This window comes from Thalassophryne amazonica, chromosome 14, assembly GCF_902500255.1.
Source record: "Thalassophryne amazonica chromosome 14, fThaAma1.1, whole genome shotgun sequence".
Taxonomy (NCBI): Eukaryota; Metazoa; Chordata; class Actinopteri; order Batrachoidiformes; family Batrachoididae; genus Thalassophryne; species Thalassophryne amazonica.
In genome coordinates, this window is record NC_047116.1 from 56,651,241 (window position 1) to 56,658,846 (window position 7,606).

The 7,606-nt window shown below is 38.6% G+C and overlaps 1 protein-coding gene across 1 annotated transcript in view; it reads left to right on the forward strand.

Annotated features, from left to right (window-relative positions):
- The window catches only part of tmem163a (transmembrane protein 163a), a 229,535-nt gene that overhangs the window by 175,058 nt on the left and 46,871 nt on the right, over positions 1-7,606 (forward strand). The window lies entirely within an intron of this gene.

Consider the following 7,606-nt stretch of genomic DNA (forward strand, 5'->3'; position numbering starts at 1 on the left):
GAAACATGTTGCAGGCATCCATTTCAAAATGAGCAAATATTTGCACAAAAACAATAAAGTTTATCAGTTTTAACATGAAATATTTTGTCTTTGTGGTGTATTCAATTAAATATAGGTTAAAGAGGATTTGCAAATCATTGTATTCTGTTTTTAATTTACATTTTACACAACGTCCCAGCTTCATTGGAATTGGGGTTGTAATTATAATAATTATGGGTGCATGATTTCTAATACCTCAATCAAGCCAAGATTATATACTGTTGAAATTGAGATTTAAGCAAATAAATAATCTTCATAGACCATGCTTTAATCATCTTGATGATCAAGTTGTTCCCCATTCTACCAACTAACTGCATGTTGTTTACCCTGTGCTTGGTCCAGCCTTTGCCTGAGGACCTCCAATACGCAGGATGTCGGACAGAGAGAAAAAGAGACATTAATTAATTAGAACAACTAACCCACATTAAAATCAGCTTTCATTGTCATTGTGGTAATTCCTCAAGGAGGATAATTGCCTCTTTGATTGATTCTCAGACGGGATGGTGGATGTAGAGATGACTGAACAAGTCTAGTCTTGACGTGCACTGTTTTTGACAGATGCTGCCTGTCTTTGCTGCAGGAAGCGTCTGTTGATCAGGATGTTGCTCTCTCTTTCCTCTTTCTCCTCTGTGTTGTTCGCCCACATTTTGTTGAAATTGTGCACTCCCATGTGGATCAACTGGCTTGATGCCTTGCTTGTTCTTCCTAGCTCTTCGTGCTCCTGCAGAGTTCCTGTGGAAGACTGAAAAATGTTCACATTTTATAAAGTAGCCTGAAAATGGCTAGTCGGGTACCATTAGTCATTGACTAGTCGACTACTCTCTGACTAAATTTGACATTGAATGAATTAAGCCATTTTCGAATCTTCATGGTGAAACACAAATGTGACATTTATTTTAACAAATATAAGCACAAAATCACAAACACACACACAAAAAAACAGCATTAGCATGAAGACAATACCTGCATTCATTTACTAGGTATAGACTACCTGCTTGAGCTGACTAATTCACCTGCCAACATTCACACACTTTCTTCACTGAGTGAAGGGAGTGGTGGCAGCTCCAGCAGGTCTATACTTTTAATGGTTAAATGTACTTAATACATGGCTTTTGACTCGTTGACTGATACTCATGGCTCAAACAGGAAGTGCAAAATTTTGAGCCCACAGTGAAATGTCAAATGTTGAACTCTTGCTGTATTGACAATAGAGGAGATCTCATGGGATGAAAGTTCACAGTGAAACAGGAAATGTCAAATGTTGAACACTTCTTGGAGCTACAGCAGAGGATATTAACTTGTTCATAAACTATGTTTATCCTCTATAAGGTTTTCTGTAACTTTTTGTTTGTCTCAAAAAAAATTTAAAAAGGAGAAAGAGGAGATCTTGCATGAATGGGTTGCCGCAGAGCCATGTCACTTCTGGCGAAGTGGCGAATCCGAAGGCGAGAGTTTGTACTTCGATGACTGACCGCCCAATGAAAACAAGCTCGGGCTGCATTGATTGTCTGTTGAAATCACTGGGTTTGTTTTGTCTCTAACTTGTTTCTAACAGCCAGCTGACAGCTCTCTCTGCCTGGAATGATGAGATTTATATACCAAGCTGACCTGAAATGCACTATTAGAATAGAATAGAATACTTTTATTGTCATTATACACAAGGTACAACAAAATTAAAAGACAACTCCTGTAGTGCAAAGGTGTAAAAAGTAAATATAAAAGGACAAATAAGAATATATACATGTATTTACAAAGGAGCCAGTAGGTGTATATAAATAGAAGTCTGTACTATTCATTGCATTCACCTTTATAAAAAATAAATGCAATGAATAGTGCAGACTGTAGGCTAATGTGTATTCAATACCCGTATAGCACTATTGTACATGAAATTGACTTTTTTGGCGAGTCTGACTCCTTTGAGAAGTGACTAAATTACATGTTTGCATTGAGCTCAGCTGTGTTTTCATTGATCAGAAATGGCTACCAGAGGGCGCTCGGTGTAAAGTCCGCAGCAACCCATAGAGGTGATCTCACTGAAATTCAGTACACAGTCAACACTGAAACAGGTAATGTTAAATATTGAGTAGACATTAAATCCGGAAAAACTAAAGTGAGCGGCAGCACACACCTTGACCGCACATGAGGTCAGTCAGTGACTATTTGGTGTGCAAATTGCATGAAGTTTCTTAGCCATGCTAATGCTTCCCAGAAGTATTTCCTGAAAATAAAATCTGAAGGACCTAAATGAGAAGGTGAGGACTTTCCAGGGATGTGAGAGGCAACAAAGGAAAAATGCTTGAAATGGTGGGGTTTAAGAGGGCTGTAGTTGGGGGGGGGGTCTGGGGGGGCGAAGCCATGCTAAAAGTCTGAAGGACATGGTGAGACGCTGAAGAGCTTCACACGTTCATGTCCACAACATATACATATTAAAAACAGTCAACTAGTCGGATGTTAGCAAATCGTTAATGATTAGTTGTCCCATCCCTACTGAAAACACATTATTGGAAATTATATTTTTACTTGGCAACAGTAAGTCTATACTTTGATTAAGCAAAGATTTTTCATTTTATTTTCTCATCCTGTTTTGACTGTCTTGTGCAGACAGGCAGAGAAAATCAGATTTAATGACTGTGAAAAGAAATTGAAATCATCTACACCCTGGGTGCCTGAGAGAACCTGATTAGCATAAAGTTTTAATTTACAGTGTGCACGATCTCATTACTCATGTTTTTTTAATGAACAAGTATGTTTTTATATGAGAGTTTTAATGAAGAATTAAACAAAGAAACCCTCAGTAATTATGTGTAATGCCATGCAGTGAGGTTTGATACCTGCAGTGGATAGTCACGACTTTTAGTTGCTATGACCGTGAAACCCGATGATGTGCTTTATTTACTTTTTATTTATTTGTTTGTTTGATAATTTAATTAACAATTACATTGTAACTTTCTCAGCCACAGTCATCATTTGAAAACTGAATGACACAATCACAAGAGATATTTTTTTTGGGAAAATTTACTTGTCCGGTTGAAAACTTGCACTTATAATGAGCTTATGCAGACCACCAATGACCAGCAAAAATCTATTTAAGCATAAAAATTCAAAAAGAAAAAATAATATAGCACCTTCAACTGCACCACAGACTAAAACAGTTAAATGTGGTCTATTAAACATTAGGTCTCTCTCTTCTAAGTCCCTGTTAGTAAATGATATAATAATTGATCAACATATTGATTTATTCTGCCTTACAGAAACCTGGTTACAGCAGGATGAATATGTTAGTTTAAATGAGTCAACACCCCCGAGTCACACTAACTGCCAGAATGCTCGTAGCACGGGCCTAGGCGGAGGATTAGCAGCAATCTTCCACTCCAGCTTATTAATTAATCAAAAACCCAGACAGCTTTAATTCATTTGAAAGCTTGACTCTTAGTCTTGTCCATCCAAATTGGAAGTCCCAAAAAACAGTTTTATTTGTTGTTATCTATCGTCCACCTGGTCGTTACTGTGAGTTTCTCTGTGAATTTTCGGACCTTTTGTCTGACTTAGTGCTTAGCTCAGATAAGATAATTATAGTGGGCGATTTTAACATCCACACAGATGCTGAGAATGACAGCCTCAACACTGCATTTAATCTATTGTTAGACTCGATTGGCTTCATTCAAAATGTAAATGAGTCCACCCACCACTTTAATCATACCTTAGATCTTGTTCTGACTTATGGTATGGAAATTGAAGACTTAACAGTATTCCCTGAAAACCCCCTTCTGTCTGATCATTTCTTAATAACATTTACATTTACTCTGATGGACTACCCAGCAGTGGGGAATAAGTTTCATTACAGTAGAAGTCTTTCAGAAAGCGCTGTAACTAGGTTTAAGGATATCAATCAATCAATCAATCAATCAATTTTTTTTATATAGCGCCAAATCACAACAAACAGTTGCCCCAAGGCGCTTTATATTGTAAGGCAAGGCCATACAATAATTATGTAAAACCCCAACGGTCAAAACGACCCCCTGTGAGCAAGCACTTGGCTACAGTGGGAAGGAAAAACTCCCTTTTAACAGGAAGAAACCTCCAGCAGAACCAGGCTCAGGGAGGGGCAGTCTTCTGCTGGGACTGGTTGGGGCTGAGGGAGAGAACCAGGAAAAAGACATGCTGTGGAGGGGAGCAGAGATCGATCACTAATGATTAAATGCAGAGTGGTGCATACAGAGCAAAAAGAGAAAGAAACAGTGCATCATGGGAACCCCCCAGCAGTCTACGTCTATAGCAGCATAACTAAGGGATGGTTCAGGGTCACCTGATCCAGCCCTAACTATAAGCTTTAGCAAAAAGGAAAGTTTTAAGCCTAATCTTAAAAGTAGAGAGGGTGTCTGTCTCCCTGATCTGAATTGGGAGCTGGTTCCACAGGAGAGGAGCCTGAAAGCTGAAGGCTCTGCCTCCCATTCTACTCTTACAAACCCTAGGAACTACAAGTAAGCCTGCAGTCTGAGAGCGAAGCGCTCTATTGGGGTGATATGGTACTACGAGGTCCCTAAGATAAGATGGGACCTGATTATTCAAAACCTTATAAGTAAGAAGAAGAATTTTAAATTCTATTCTAGAATTAACAGGAAGCCAATGAAGAGAGGCCAATATGGGTGAGATATGCTCTCTCCTTCTAGTCCCCGTCAGTACTCTAGCTGCAGCATTTTGAATTAACTGAAGGCTTTTTAGGGAACTTTTAGGACAACCTGATAATAATGAATTACAATAGTCCAGCCTAGAGGAAATAAATGCATGAATTAGTTTTTCAGCATGACTCTGAGACAAGACCTTTCTGATTTTAGAGATATTGCGTAAATGCAAAAAAGCAGTCCTACATATTTGTTTAATATGCGCTTTGAATGACATATCCTGATCAAAAATGACTCCAAGATTTCTCACAGTATTACTAGAGGTCAGGGTAATGCCATCCAGAGTAAGGATCTGGTTAGACACCATGTTTCTAAGATTTGTGGGGCCAAGTACAATAACTTCAGTTTTATCTGAGTTTAAAAGCAGGAAATTAGAGGTCATCCATGTCTTTATGTCTGTAAGACAATCCTGCAGTTTAGCTAATTGGTGTGTGTCCTCTGGCTTCATGGATAGATAAAGCTGGGTATCATCTGCGTAACAATGAAAATTTAAGCAATACCGTCTAATAATACTGCCTAAGGGAAGCATATATAAAGTGAATAAAATTGGTCCTAGCACAGAACCTTGTGGAACTCCATAATTAACTTTAGTCTGTGAAGAAGATTCCCCATTTACATGAACAAATTGTAATCTATTAGACAAATATGATTCAAACCACCGCAGCGCAGTGCCTTTAATACCTATGGCATGCTCTAATCTCTGTAATAAAATTTTATGGTCAACAGTATCAAAAGCAGCACTGAGGTCTAACAGAACAAGCACAGAGATGAGTCCACTGTCCAAGGCCATAAGAAGATCATTTGTAACCTTCACTAATGCTGTTTCTGTACTATGATGAATTCTAAAACCTGACTGAAACTCTTCAAATAGACCATTCCTCTGCAGATGATCAGTTAGCTGTTTTACAACTACCCTTTCAAGAATTTTTGAGAGAAAAGGAAGGTTGGAGATTGGCCTATAATTAGCTAAGATAGCTGGGTCAAGTGATGGCTTTTTAAGTAATGGTTTAATTACTGCCACCTTAAAAGCCTGTGGTACATAGCCAACTAACAAAGATAGATTGATCATATTTAAGATCGAAGCATTAAATAATGGTAGGGCTTCCTTGAGCAGCCTGGTAGGAATGGGGTCTAATAGACATGTTGATGGTTTGGATGAAGTAACTAATGAAAATAACTCAGACAGAACAATCGGAGAGAAAGAGTCTAACCAAATACCGGCATCACTGAAAGCAGCCAAAGATAACGATACGTCTTTGGGATGGTTATGAGTAATTTTTTCTCTAATAGTTAAAATTTTGTTAGCAAAGAAAGTCATGAAGTCATTACTAGTTAAAGTTAATGGAATACTCAGCTCAATAGAGCTCTGACTCTTTGTCAGCCTGGCTACAGTGCTGAAAAGAAACCTGGGGTTGTTCTTATTTTCTTCAATTAGTGATGAGTAGAAAGATGTCCTAGCTTTACGGAGGGCTTTTTTATAGAGCAACAGACTCTTTTTCCAGGCTAAGTGAAGATCTTCTAAATTAGTGAGACGCCATTTCCTCTCCAACTTACGGGTTATCTGCTTTAAGCTACGAGTTTGTGAGTTATACCACGGAGTCAGACACTTCTGATTTAAAGCTCTCTTTTTCAGAGGAGCTACAGCATCCAAAGTTGTCTTCAATGAGGATGTAAAACTATTGACGAGATACTCTATCTCCCTTACAGAGTTTAGGTAGCTACTCTGCACTGTGTTGTTATATGGCATTAGAGAACATAAAGAAGGAATCATATCCTTAAACCTAGTTACAGCGCTTTCTGAAAGACTTCTAGTGTAATGAAACTTATTCCCTACTGCTGGGTAGTCCATCAGAGTAAATGTAAATGTTATTAAGAAATGATCAGACAGAAGGGAGTTTTCAGGGAATACTGTTAAGTCTTCTATTTCCATACCATAAGTCAGAACAAGATCTAAGATATGATTAAAGTGGTGGGTGGACTCATTTACTTTTTGAGCAAAGCCAATAGAGTCTAATAATAGATTAAATGCAGTGTTGAGGCTGTCATTCTCAGCATCTGTGTGGATGTTAAAATCGCCCACTATAATTATCTTATCTGAGCTAAGCACTAAGTCAGACAAAAGGTCTGAAAATTCACAGAGAAACTCACGGTAACGACCAGGTGGACGATAGATAATAACAAATAAAACTGGTTTTTGGGACTTCCAATTTGGATGGACAAGACTAAGAGACAAGCTTTCAAATGAATTAAAGTTCTGTCTGGGTTTTTGATTAATTAATAAGCTGGAATGGAAGATTGCTGCTAATCCTCCGCCCCGGCCCGTGCTACGAGCATTCTGACAGTTAGTGTGACTCGGGGGTGTTGACTCATTTAAACTAACATATTCATCCTGCTGTAACCAGGTTTCTGTTAGGCAGAATAAATCAATATGTTGATCAATTATTATATCATTTACCAACAGGGACTTAGAAGAGAGAGACCTAATGTTTAATAGACCACATTTAACTGTTTTAGTCTGTGGTGCAGTTGAAGGTGCTATATTATTTTTTCTTTTTGAATTTTTATGATTAAATAGATTTTTGCTGGTTACTGGTAGTCTGGGAGCAGGCACCGTCTCTACGGGGATGGGGTAATGAGGGGATGGCAGGGGGAGAGAAGCTGCAGAGAGGTGTGTAAGACTACAACTCTGCTTCCTGGTCCCAACCCTGGATAGTCACGGTTTGGAGGATTTAAGAAAATTGGCCAGATTTCTAGAAATGAGAGCTGCTCCATCCAAAGTGGGATGGATGCCGTCTCTCCTAACAAGACCAGGTTTTCCCCAGAAGCTTTGCCAATTATCTATGAAGCCCACCTCATTTTTTGGACACCACTCAGACAGCCAGCAA